This window comes from Sciurus vulgaris (assembly GCF_902686455.1).
Source record: "Sciurus vulgaris genome assembly, chromosome: 3".
Classification (NCBI taxonomy): Eukaryota; Metazoa; Chordata; class Mammalia; order Rodentia; family Sciuridae; genus Sciurus; species Sciurus vulgaris.
The window spans coordinates 89,602,217-89,614,874 of NC_136463.1; the positions used below are offsets into that span (position 1 = coordinate 89,602,217).

The window sequence follows — 12,658 nt, forward strand, 5'->3', positions numbered from 1 at the left end:
TACTTTTTTATCCTCTTAAGTTGGAGTATAATTTGCTAGAAGTTACCTTAGAAATTATAGAGGGAAGAAAGACCTAAAATTTTTAATCCTAGAGTAAAAAATGTCCCAATAATACCCTGTTTTTATCTCCCTAAGGGGAGGTAGCATGTGGTTTTATAATTTATGTAGTTTTGTTTTTTTTTTTTCACCAAACTACTTGTGGAATGGGTTTCCTTTAGCCTCACTCGGGTTTGAATTTTTGCTGCCTTCTGTGTTAAGTACAAGTGGATCCCACGGTAAGGTTTGCCTAAAGCTTTTGTAGGCATGATTTCTGTGTTTGGTACCTGCTGTGTTTGCATGTTTACACATGTTTGTGTATGTGAGTTTTGGGAGAAAGTTTTGATGGCTGGATGATCTCATTTCCATTCGTTATTATTTAACTGTGATGATTATGGAAGGAAGTAGACTTTATTCTGAGTTTTGGGCTGCAAAAACCAGGATGACCAGTGAGTCTATGCTTTGCTGTGCCCATAACCAGCTTGTGTTCTCCAGCAGATCACTTAATTTATCTGAGCACCTAGAACAAAAGGCCTTAAAGCTCCCTTCACTTTTAAAATGCTGTGAGTCTAAGAATTATATAGGTATGCCACTGTATTTGGGGAACTCTAGGGTAAAAGTTTACATGATCCTCACTGAATTAAGGTAACTTTTTCCCAATTTATCATTTGAGGTAGCCTCCTGTTCGTGGATTTTGGGGAGGTTGGATTTTCTGTCTTTATTGTTGCTTATTTCACTTTTTTGATAAACATTTCTTTAGTCCCTGTGCCAGTCTATAAGCAAGTAAACAGGTAGAAATTTCTGCTGGGCATAGAATAGGTTCAGATATGTGACCTATAACCTATTCTTCATATACAAAAGAACATTTTTCCACTTACCATTGAAAAGATTTTAAGCTTCATATACTCAGGTACTAACACAGTATGTGTATATGTGTGCAGAATTTGTTTTTCATCTTCAGAGCTTAATAAATCTATATGGCATCCAGGGGAACTTTTTATGATGTTGTTTAATATGTCTGTTTAACATTCTATTCAATGTAGGATATGCTTTCAAAGCAAAATGATCATTTAAAATATGACAGCTCAGATTTCTTAGCGAGCTAGTTAATTATTTTTCTGTTAGATGCAAAATTGTTTTTCCATTAGGTACAACTTGTAATAGATGATAGTTGATCTCATGTCATGGATCTGAAGTGCCAGCTTTAACTTCAAAGACTTTGTCTCCTATTTTAATAGACTAAGTTGTAATAGTTTCAGAGCAATGTGTGTGTTTAAGTGGTTTTTAAGATTTCTTGAAGTTTTAGGGTCTGCCTTTGAATATTTGGCTATTTAAAAAATGACCCTTAGACAACATTAATAACCTGACATGATGGCACACATCTATTATCCCAGCCACATGAGAGACTGAGGCCAGAGGATCACAAGTTAGGAGACAGCCTTAGCAATGTAGTGCGAACTTCAGCAACTTGGCTAGACTGTCTCAAAATAAAAAATAGGGCTTGGAATGTAGCCTAGTGGTAAAGTAGCACTGGTTTCAATCCCCAGTCCTCCCCGCCACCAAAAAAGAAAAAAAAAAAATTTAACACAGTTCAATTTCATTCATTAGTTATTAGTTCATTAAATGTTTATTGAAATCTTACTGTGGTAGGTATTGCAATTCATATGGTTAGGTGGGGGTTGGGGTCTGTGATACAAAAATGAGTAAGCAGTTCTTGCCATTAAGAACTTTGCTGGTGACCAGGGTGCATGCCTATAATCACAACAACTCAGGAGGCCAGGAAGATTGCAAGTTTAAGGCCTCAGCAATTTAGCAAGACCCCGTTTCAAAAAATACAAAGGGCGGGCATGTGAGTTAATGGTAGACTGCCTCTTGGTTTGATCCTCTCTCTCTCTCTCTCTCTCTCACACACACACACACACACACACACAAAACCTTTTCAGAAGTGGGGTGTGGATGTAGTTCAATGGTAAAGCTCTTGCCTAGCATGCATGAGGCCCTGGGTTTGAGCTCCAGCACCCCCCCCCCCCCCCCACACACACACATATCCCACAAATCTTGCAGACTGGTAGGTTAACAGGCATGTATACCACAATATGCTTCAACCCCCTTCCCACCTTTTTTCTCCAAAGTGTTCCAAGCCCTTAGGAGTTGGAACATTTTTGTATTTGAATTTGACCATGATATTGAAGGATTCTTCTGTCTCAGGCCTTCCAGGCAGAAGGAACAGCTTTGGCATATTAGTTTGGTGATGCTAGATTTGTTCCAGAAATTGCAAATAATCTATTTGAAAAGACTGGTAGAAAATTTACTTGTAAAGTGAATGAGTCATTGCTTGGCCATAAGAGTGAAGCTCATCTTTTTGTGTCTAGGATTTAAAATTTGAGGGTTGGGATTAAGGAGAATTTTTTTTTTTTTGGTATTGGGAATTGAATCACATCTAAACCCTATTTAGAGATAGGGTTCTCACTGAGTTGCTTAGGTCTTCACTAAGATGCTGAAACTGACCTTGAACTCATGATCTTCCTGCCTCAGTCTCCCAAGTTGCTGAGATTACAGGCCTGCACCACTGTGCCTGGCCTAGGCAGGAATAGTTGAGTCTCCTGGTAAAACTTTCTGCCCTTCATAGTGAAAGGTGACGATTCTGCCCTGTGATTGGCTGAGGAGGAGAAGGAAGGTAGGAAGGGATCACTTCTTACTGATAGTTCAGAGCCTATGTAGGATTGCAGCTCTCTGATCAAAGAGAAACCCCAATAATGGGACTTAAAGGAGGTAGAGTTTAGTTTCCTGTTCTGTTAATGTCAGCTAGAATGGCACTTCCATTCTGCTAAAATGTTGAGGGGTTCAGGCTCCTTCCAGCTGTTGCTCTGACATTCTTCACTGTTGTCACCTTCCTCTTTTGTGTGGCCTAAGATAAGGGAGAAGAAAGGGTGGAAGGGCAGAGATGAGGACCTAGAAGTTGCACGTATTTCTTTTACATCTGCCATGATTGATTGGACATAGTTTGTTCCCATTGTCACCTGACTGCAAGAGATGCTTATATTCTATGTAGCCTGTTTCTCTGCTGAGTTCCTGATTCCATGGGAGAAGGATAGAATGGCATTGGGGAACAGTAGCAGTCTAACACAAACTCATTTGGGCCTTGTCAACTGAAGTAGAAGCTATTGGTAACTGGAAGTATAAGGTTCCTAGAGCCCTGAGTAGCCAAAAAAGGCAACCACAGTCCATATTCTTAGGGTTCTTCATATTGAAGAATGAAATAAATTTCCTAAGTTCTGTTCATTTCTCCTGACTCCCTGGCCCATCACTGGCCCCAGCTGCCTTCGGTGAACTTGACGATTCACACATACTGTGGAATGTGCACACTTGCTCTCAAGTTCTGCCCAGCTCTGCAGATTGCCAGCCTTCTGACCCAGCATTTTTCAGAACTACCAAGCAACTGACAGCCATGCCCAGAAAGTTGGCTGGATGACACCTTTTGCTCTGGAGCCCCCCTGGATCTGAGGCTTGGCTGTCTTGGACCATCTGGACCCCATCCAAGGTGGCTGAGTTAATAAGATCTTTGGGGCATTTCAGTACAAAGCAACTTGTCAACTTGGAGTTCCCTTGGTGTTAGTGAAGCACACTCAACCCACACTTGCCATGTTCCTTCTTACTGTGGCTTTCAGGCCTGCCTACTGGTCAAAATTACTTGGAAAAGAGGCAGGTTAAATTTGTGGGTTCCTGTGATCCACCATAGTAGACCAACTAAAGCAGGTAGTCAGAGGGGTGCCAGGAATGGGGTAGCATTAGAGTTAAAAGATGGGCCAGGTTTGGAAACCACTGCTTGTAGAGCTTCCTCATAAATACTTAAAACTCAGCCACCTCATCATGGTTTGTCTTCCATTCTGGGGTTTATATGACAGCTTATCTTGTAAATGTTAGGTATTGGGCTTTTTTCTGACACTCGGCAAGTATTAGAGACACAAATTTATTTTCTGAGTGAATGGCATTTGTGTGCAGCTCCACAGCTCCTTTGAAACATTTTCTTGTGGCATATTAAGTTGTCTTAAAACATTTTGGTTAACAGAAGGTAAAAATTAGCACACTAGGAAATGTTGCATGTGTACCATTTCAGAAAAATTAAATACTTTCATATCTTCCAAAACGGGTGATAGATTTGAAAGTAAACATGAAACTCCATTGTGGAGTTCTTACGCTAAGCTGCTATTTCTTGGGGAGATCCATTCTGTATAATCTTTGGAGTATTATCTTCCCTTCCTTTCTTGATTGCTCATCTTCACCTTTGCCTCTTCTACCCCTCATAAGAGGCCCAGTGTGTTTCCTGTGGACTGATATGACTCAGAAGCACGCATAGCCCAGGAGATAAGATCTCCTGGGATTGGACTGGAGCCTTGGAGGGAGTCTGTTCAGAGTAGTAAAAGCTTTGCGACTGCTTGGTAACTGGAAACTGCTCTCCTTTTTGTGCCACCCTCAGACTGTTGGTAAGTTTTCCGGTGGGGACTGGTGTTTCACGGCTGGCTATAACTACACTTTGCTTACTTGCTGATTTTTTTTTTTTTTCTAAAAACAGTAGATTGTACCTTATTCTGCCATTGGTTATGGGGATGGAGCATTAAATCCCTGTTCAGAGAAGCAATGATTTTTGCCCTGTTTATCATCTCTAATGTCAATGTTAGGCAACTTTTCCCAAGTGATCATTCAAATACTCCGTTTCTGGTTTTATTCCTCCACTTGGTAATTTTCTTTTTAGGGTTTGCCCCAAATTCTTTGCATTTTCTTCTCTTATTATTTGAGACTTGAATTTGGGTGAGGTTCTCCCAAAATCCTTTGCTTGGGAAATGTGTCTGCCCACTGGCTAGTATCCACTGTTGCTCTTTAGTTCTGCTGGCACTGTGAGGAAAGCAGGTATCCATTGGTTACCAACTGGGTGCTCTGTGTGTGGAGCTGGTGCAGATGGTCTAAATGAAGTGCTGCTGCCTGAGAGGAGCTTCAGTGGTCCAACAAAAAAAACAGCCATGAACAACGGGAGTCCTGAAACCATTAATTAGAAGTACATTTTGAGGACTCATTTTTCTTTCTCAGGCCCACTTTTTTGATTAATGACTTAGAAAACTTATTATTTGCAAAGTACTATTTGGGCACTTATGACTGTTTCAGATGATGTTCTCCCTCTCCCCATAAAGACTGAGAAAGTCAATGTTGGGAAAGTATTCCAGAAGTATGTGGCTGACTGACCTTGATAAGGACAATGTAATAGTCATGCTTGAGGGACTTAACCAGTTCTTCTGCCAAGGGAAAGTGGCCTTCAACCCAGATGTTTCTGACAGAGCTGTCTAGAGCTCCCCTGACTTTTCCTTTCCTTTGTGTGTTCTAACAGACATTTCTCTTGTCTCTGCTGTCACACTGTTCACAGGGACACAGCTATTCTTCCTGGATAATGGCAGTCATTGCCAGTAAGTCACCTACTGGTCTCGTCATCTTCTTTTCTCTATTCAGCCTCCAAGTAACCTCCACTCACCAAATGTGATCAGATAAACCCTATGTGGGGCACGGTTAGTGTCTTTTGACATGAACTCGCTTAGCATTAGCTTTTCTCTGTTTATTTATTCAAGGACTAATTGAGCCATACTATGCCATAGGCCCTGTTGTAATCACCAAGGATGTACTGAATGAAATTGATGAGTTCTCTGCCTTCATAGAGCTTCTATTCTGTTAAACAAAATGAGCAGAATAGATTCAGACAATTGTTAGGCTGTGAAGGAAATGAGGGCTCTTACATTCCATGAGGTGATGGCTGACGGGCTGGTCTCCTGCACATGTGTTGTGACTTGGGAAGGAGGACACAGCAGTGGAAAGGACTTGCCAGGCACAGGAGGAAGCATGGGGTGAGGCGAGTGTGGGATATGACGAGCTTGGTGAGAAAGCAGAAGGTCAGATCATGACAGCTATACTTGGCTAATATCAGAAGCTGTGACTGTCCCTGCATTGTGCTGGGGAATTGCTGGAATACAGAGGAAGGCCTAGTCAGGCTGTGTAAATGTCCTTACATTTCTGTCATTGATGGTATTCTGAGTTTCCCTACTGGTATGTGAACATCAGGGCTCCAAGTACCAGGCTGTAAATCATATTTTCTCCCTAGAAATGACATGTTCTGTCATCTTCAGTGCCTGAGTAGACTAATCCCACAGGGCCAAGACCTCTACCTGCCAGGACAGAAGTTGTGTGCAGGATTATCTTTAGTGGTGGTGGTGGGGTGGAAGGAAGGTCCCTCCACTGTCTCTCCCTGTGTTACTATTGCTGAGATCCCCTTCTTAATCCTTGCTGGTGTGATGAGAGGAAAATTGAGTGAGGCATCCCTGGAGCAAATCATTGGTTCTCCTTATGCCCAGGACTCTGACCCTCTTTCTGTCTCTCTTTCCTTCTTCTTCCCCATTTAGGGCTGTGCCTAGAGTTTTCTATCATGTCCTCTGCTATTGTAAATCATTACCAGGGTTCATAAAGTAAAGGTCTGTAGCATAATAAAATGCAAACTTGTGAACTTTAAGTTATGGCAGTGCCTGGATTCTCGAAAAGGCACCCCCTACCTTTTTTTTTTTTGGACTGGGGATTGAACCCTGGGGCACTTTGGTACTAAAATTTACTCAAGTTCTTTTTATTTTTTGAGTCAGGGTCTCCCTAAGTTGCTTAGGGCCTTGCTAAGTTGCGCAGGCTAGCCTCAAACTTGAAATCCTCCTGCCTCAGTCTCCCAGGTCAGTGGGGTTATAGGTGTGCACCACTATTCCTGCCTAAAAGGCACCTTTGATTTTGAACACATACACATAAAAATGGTTTCACATTTCTGTGCTGGAGAGCTTATGATCATGTGTTGATGCACCTGGCTACCTCTGTTAAGGGCCCTTCATGTGCTTGATCTTGCTCCTAGGGCTGCTTGCTAAAAATGGAAAATATGTGGTCTTTGGGATCTATGGGCTTCTTCGTAAGTCTAGTTGAGACAAATTGGCCTGTGAGCCAGTATATATACAATCATGTGTTAAAATGATAATGTGAAAGTAGATTCATGAGTCAGTGGAAACACAAAAAAACTGTCTTCTGAGAGCACAAAAAGGGGTTGTCTGCTTTCCTGGAGCTGGTGGGGTCAGGGGTAGAATATTGTAATCCTCTCTTATACTTTGGCTATAATAAGCAGATTATTTTTCTTTTTCCCTTCTGTTTGAAAAGCCTCCTTCTTTCTACGTTTTTTTACACTGGGGAACCAGCAGATGAAAAAACAAGCTGAAATGCTATGGTGGACTGGGATAGGGGTGAGCAGTCAGGTGCCCCCTTGGCAGTGACAGAGGCCCCTCGGAAATCAGCATCTTCTGTGGTGTGGGGTCACCCTGCAACAGCTCCAGACAGGAGGGAACAGGTTTTATGATTTGTCTTCAGAGCCTTTTCTCCTTTTGCCTTCAGGGTGACCTGTGCGTGTCAGATACCCCAGGCAGGTGTTATTGTCAAGTGAGGTAACAGTTGCACAATGCTAATGAGAATGCAGAATAGTGGCTTGAGGTGGCCTTGGTGGCCGCCAGGCACCAGCATCTTTATCAGCTTTGACATGCTACTGAGAAGGCCATACTCTCCATACTAAGTGCAGCTTTAAAAAATATATTTTCTTTTCCTTTTTATGAGAACCATGATTACATGTCCCTCCCCAGGTGCTGATAAGCTCTCAGGCTTGGAAGGCTCTGTGCTGTTGTGCAGCTGGCTCTCTGTAGTGTATGCCGCCAGTGTTTGGCATGGTCACTAACTTATTTTCCTTTCTGTGATTTCTTATTTAATAGTCAGCTAATAACTAATGAATACATGAAACACATTTCATAGCATAGTTGGACTTATTACTGAATGCCCTTGAAACCACCCACCACAAGATTGAGCTTACCAGTAGTTCACAGCTACTGGGGAGCTCCTCTCCTTTCCCACCTCCTGGCTTTGCCTCCTACCCCAGTTACTACAATTCAAAAATTTGCATTCAGCAGCAAAAGAAAGATTTTTACCTGCTGCTTGCTGCTGTGGTCTGGGTACTTGTGTCCAGGTTCAGGTGTTGAGAACGAATCCCCAAGGTGACAGTATTAAGAGGCAGGGCCTTGGAGGGGTGATTAAGCCATGAGGGCGGATCCCTCAGGAATGGGATTCGTGCCCTTAGAAAAGCAGCCTGGTGCTTCTCTGCCACCACATAAGACACGGCTGGAGAAGGTGCCACTGCTGAAGCAGAGAGCAGCTCTCGGTATGTGCCAGATCTGCTAATGCCTGGATATTGGCCTTTGCAGCCTCCAGAACTGGGAGTGATAAATTTCCAGGGCTTTAAAAATTACCAGTCTAAGTCATTTTGTCACAGGAACCTGGACAAAGTTGGACACTGGCCCAGGGCCCAGGCGGGGAGTGCTGCAGTAGGAGTCCGGCTCGCACCGCTCACCTCTAGGCCCTTCCCCTCACATCCCTGCAACCGTGTGTGTGTGTGTGTGTGTGTGTGTGTGTGTGTGTGTGTGTGTTGGGAATCAAACCGAGAGCCTTGTACACACTAAGAAGGTACTCTGCCACTGAATTAGACTCCAAGCCCTTTTTACTCTTTTGAGACAGAGTCTCCCTAAGTTGCTGAAGCTTGCCTTCAACTTGTGATCCTCTTGCCTCAGCCTCCCAAGTACCTGGGATTGCACTCATGCACCCATACCCCTAGGTAAGACAAATGCATTTTTTAAAAACCCATAAAATGAGTATTCTGAAACCCTAGAGCTACCCAGAGATTTATGAGGCATCATAAGAGGGTGAGGTGAACTCTTGTTCTAAAAGAGAACAGGAGCCAATCTGGACTCCATATGCAGGTCTTTGTGACTTGTGGCCCTGGACAAGTCCCACCACTTCTTCAGAGACACATTATGACTCTCAAGGGTCCAAGACTGAGTTTAGTAGACCCCTTTCTTCCATTAAAAAATATCAAAAATCTCACAACTGCATCTGGAGTAGATCATAATTCTTTTTTTTTTTTTTTTTTTTTCCTTCTGGACTTTGAAAGAAATGAAAGCATTCTTGTGGACCCCTATGTTTTGTGGGCCAGTAGTCATGTGCAGAAGTCTGCCTTGAACCACTCTGAACATCTGTTTCTTCATCTCAAAATTGTAATAGCAGTTGCTTTGTGGGTTATGTTGTGGGGACTTTATCTGATGGATGGAAAACTCTTGAGTGTACTTGCTCCCTGGCTCCCTTGGGCTTTTCATACCTAAACTAAGAGGAACCGTTCTGTTTAGCAGCGAGCCTTTGCATAGACATTTATAAAAGGATGGGATTTGTCCTTTTACTGCATAACTTTTCTTAATTAATCATGCTGTTTACGTGGAAGTTCTTTCCCTCCCAATCTTCACTCTCATTCATGCCAGCACTCATTTTACGCATCCTGTGATTCCCACCATCTGTTGGGCTTCACAGCCTCCCACCCTCCGGGAGGATCAAGTAGTCACGTACTCGTCTTTTCAGGAGGATGAATGGAGATGCAGTGGGCCTCACCATTGTAGGGAGAATTTCTTCATCTCACTACTAGAAGTCCTAATTTCTACCTGAGGGCCCTTGTTCTCTACTGTGTTCCTGGGCCAGTGAGATTATGTTTTCAGGAAGTTGGATTATGAGGCTCAGAAGAAAATTGATGGTTAGCACAAGGTGTGATACCCTGGGGTTAAGGGAGGTCTTCGCAAGGCAGAACTGTGATGGAACAGATAAAGGGGATAAGGGAAGGCAAGGGAGCCAGCCACTGATGGGGAGGGGAGACTTGGGACATCAAAAAGCGAAGAAGTAAGAAAGAAGTGCAGGACCCCAGCGGGCCGGGCTCAGAGCCTTTCCTTTGGGAACCAGGAAAGCACTGACCCTTCAGACTAGAGACTGACTGGAACAAGATGACTTGAGGCTGGTTTTGGATTGTGAAACCACTCAGTCAACTTGCATACAGGCATGTTTATTGAGCTCCTGGTATGTGGCCGGTACCTGGGACACTGTTATAAGAGCCCTGTCTTTAGTGTATATTCTGCTGAGAGGAAATCACATGCTGCAACAGCAGACAATTAAGACTCTCTTAGGTATTCCTAAGTGTTCAACGAAGATGGGAAGTAGGAAAGATTATGGCACTGGATGATGACTTAAACATTGGAGATGAGGCTTGGGTGGGGTGGTGTTGTCATGCATAGAGCTGGAGGAAGAACATTCATAGCAGATGGGGTGGTGAATGCAAAGGCCCTGAGGCAGAAACAGGCCTCTGCGTGTTCCAGGAGAGGGCAGAGGCCAGTGTGTGTGCATGTTAGTAAGGGAGTGAAAAAAGTGGTCAAAAGGTGGATAGTGACCAGACCCTATGGGTCATTGTGCAGTTTGGTCCTGAATAGACTTGCATTTGGGAGTGATATCTAATTTACACATTAGAAAGATGGCGGATGGTCCTGTGGAGGGTTAAGACTGGTTGGGGGCAAGGATGAACAAGGCAGAAAGGTAGAACAGGAACCTCTCACCATAATCTAGATGGGATATGAGGGTAGCTTGGATTGGGGTTGAAGAAGTAGAGATAGTGAAAACAGATTTGGGATTCATTTAGGGGCAGAGCTGATAGATACCAATACACCAGATAGGAGGGGTGGGAGGGATGGAGAGAATGTGCACACGAGGGCTAAGGTTTTATGGGAGCAGCTTGGTGGATAGAAGGGCCATTTGTGTGTGTTGATATTAAACAGCTAGCTGTGTTTTGAGCCTTGAAGTTGGGAATCGATACTAAACATTCAAGTGGAGCTAGCGAATAGGCATTTGGATGTGGACCCCTTAGGAGGGGTCAGACATGACACAGGAATTTGAGAGCCTTGGCAAATAGGTGGTGTTTGAGGTCATGGGGCAGGTTGCACTCTCTAAGGGAGAGAATACGGGTAGAGTAGATAGCCCAGGACAGAGCCCAGGGGTGTTATAACCTGGTGAGCTCTGTGTTAGAAGTCAGCCCAAGAATTGCTGCAGTGTCCTGAGACAGATCAGTGAAAAAGAGCAGTTCTATAAATAGAAATCCTTACAGGGGTGAAGGAAAGCCAGTGTAGCATGCCTAGAGAAAGAACAGTGATTAATAGGTGCTTAAAAGTGTATGTTCTTCCCCTGGAATGCTAGAAAAGCTACCTGAAGGGAATGTTCTTAATTGAGTACGGTCCCTAAATTCTTTCATTGTCTTGTATTTGTGCTTGGGATTATTGGCTTTGTGAGCAAAGCTCTTTGACCTTTGTGGATGGAGGGTACTCATTATTATTAAGAGAAATTCTCTGAAAAGAATGTCAGTTCCTTTTTGTTCTTTGGCTCTGATTTATGAATTACTCTACAGTCTTTACAAGAATCTTGTGAGTGGTGAGAATAAAGGGAGAAAGTTGATTTTTGAAGCCTCCAATGGCTACTTCCTGCAGAAGAATCTTAGTCTCCTGTCATGTCAGGCATTTCAGTTGGGGAAGAGGGACCCCTTTATTTTAAAATATTTTTAAATTTTATTTGTTTTTTTTTTTTTTTTTTTTTTTTTTTTTAAGATATACATGACAGCAGAGTGTATTGTGACATATTGCACATATGGAGTAAAACCTCCCATTCTTGTGGTTGTACTGATGTGAGTTACACTGGTTGTGTATTCATATGTGAACATAGGAAAGTATCCGATTCATTATACTATTTTCTTATTTCCACCCTATCCTTTCCCTTCATTCCCTTTTGACTAATCTGATGAACTTCTATTCTCCCCTCCCCCACCTTATTGTGTGTTATCTACATATCAGAGAGAACATTTGGCCTTTGTCTTTTGAGGACTGGCTTATTTGACTTAGCTTGATAGTCTCCAGTTCCATCCATTTACTGGCAAATACCATAATTTCATTCTTTATGGCTGAGCAATATTCCATTGTGTATATAGATCACATTTTCTCTATCCACTCATCTGTTGAAGGGCACATAGGTTGGTTCCATAGCTTTGTTATTATGAATTCAGCTACTTTAAACATTGATGTGACTGTGTCATAGTATTCTGATTTTAAGTCCTTAGGGTATATGCTGAAGAGTGAGATAACTGGGTCAGTTGGTGGTTCCATTCTAAGTTTTCTGAGGCATCTCCATACTGCTTTCTAGAGTGGTTGGACCAATTTTCAGTGAGGGGCCCCTTTAGATTCAGAAGATCCCCAGGATGTTGATGTGAATAGCAGAAATGTACTAGCTCCATCCTTTCATGAGGTTTTCGCTTCATCTAAATCACACACTTGGGAGATAGGGCATGTATTAGTTTCCTATATCTGCCGTAACAAATGATCACACTTGGTGGCTTAAAACACTAATGTATTGTCAAATAATTCTGTAGGTTAGAAATGTGAAATGGTTCTGTATTATGTTGAATAATGTTCTCCAGAGATACCAGGGTCTAACCCCTACAACCTGTCAATGTTACCTTACATGGAAAAGGGATCTTTGCAGGTGTGATTAAGTTAATCATCTTAAAATGGGGAGATTATTTTAGATTATCAACATAGGCCCCAAATACCACCACAAGTCTCTTTCTAATGGAAAGATAGATGAAGATGACAGAGACAAAAGAGAAGGCAAGTGA

The 12,658-nt window shown here is 42.7% G+C and overlaps 1 protein-coding gene across 9 annotated transcripts in view; it reads left to right on the forward strand.

The window, feature by feature from the left end:
• Window positions 1-12,658, forward strand: part of MGAT5 (alpha-1,6-mannosylglycoprotein 6-beta-N-acetylglucosaminyltransferase) — a 328,573-nt gene that overhangs the window by 70,754 nt on the left and 245,161 nt on the right. The window contains exon 1 of one of the 9 annotated variants that reach the window (XM_079135635.1): window positions 863-3,577. The exons of the other annotated variants lie outside the window; for them this stretch is intronic. The gene's annotated coding sequence lies outside the window, so the exon portion shown is untranslated. Of the gene's footprint in view, window positions 1-862; window positions 3,578-12,658 lie in introns of those variants that run through there. 9 annotated transcript variants of the gene reach the window in all.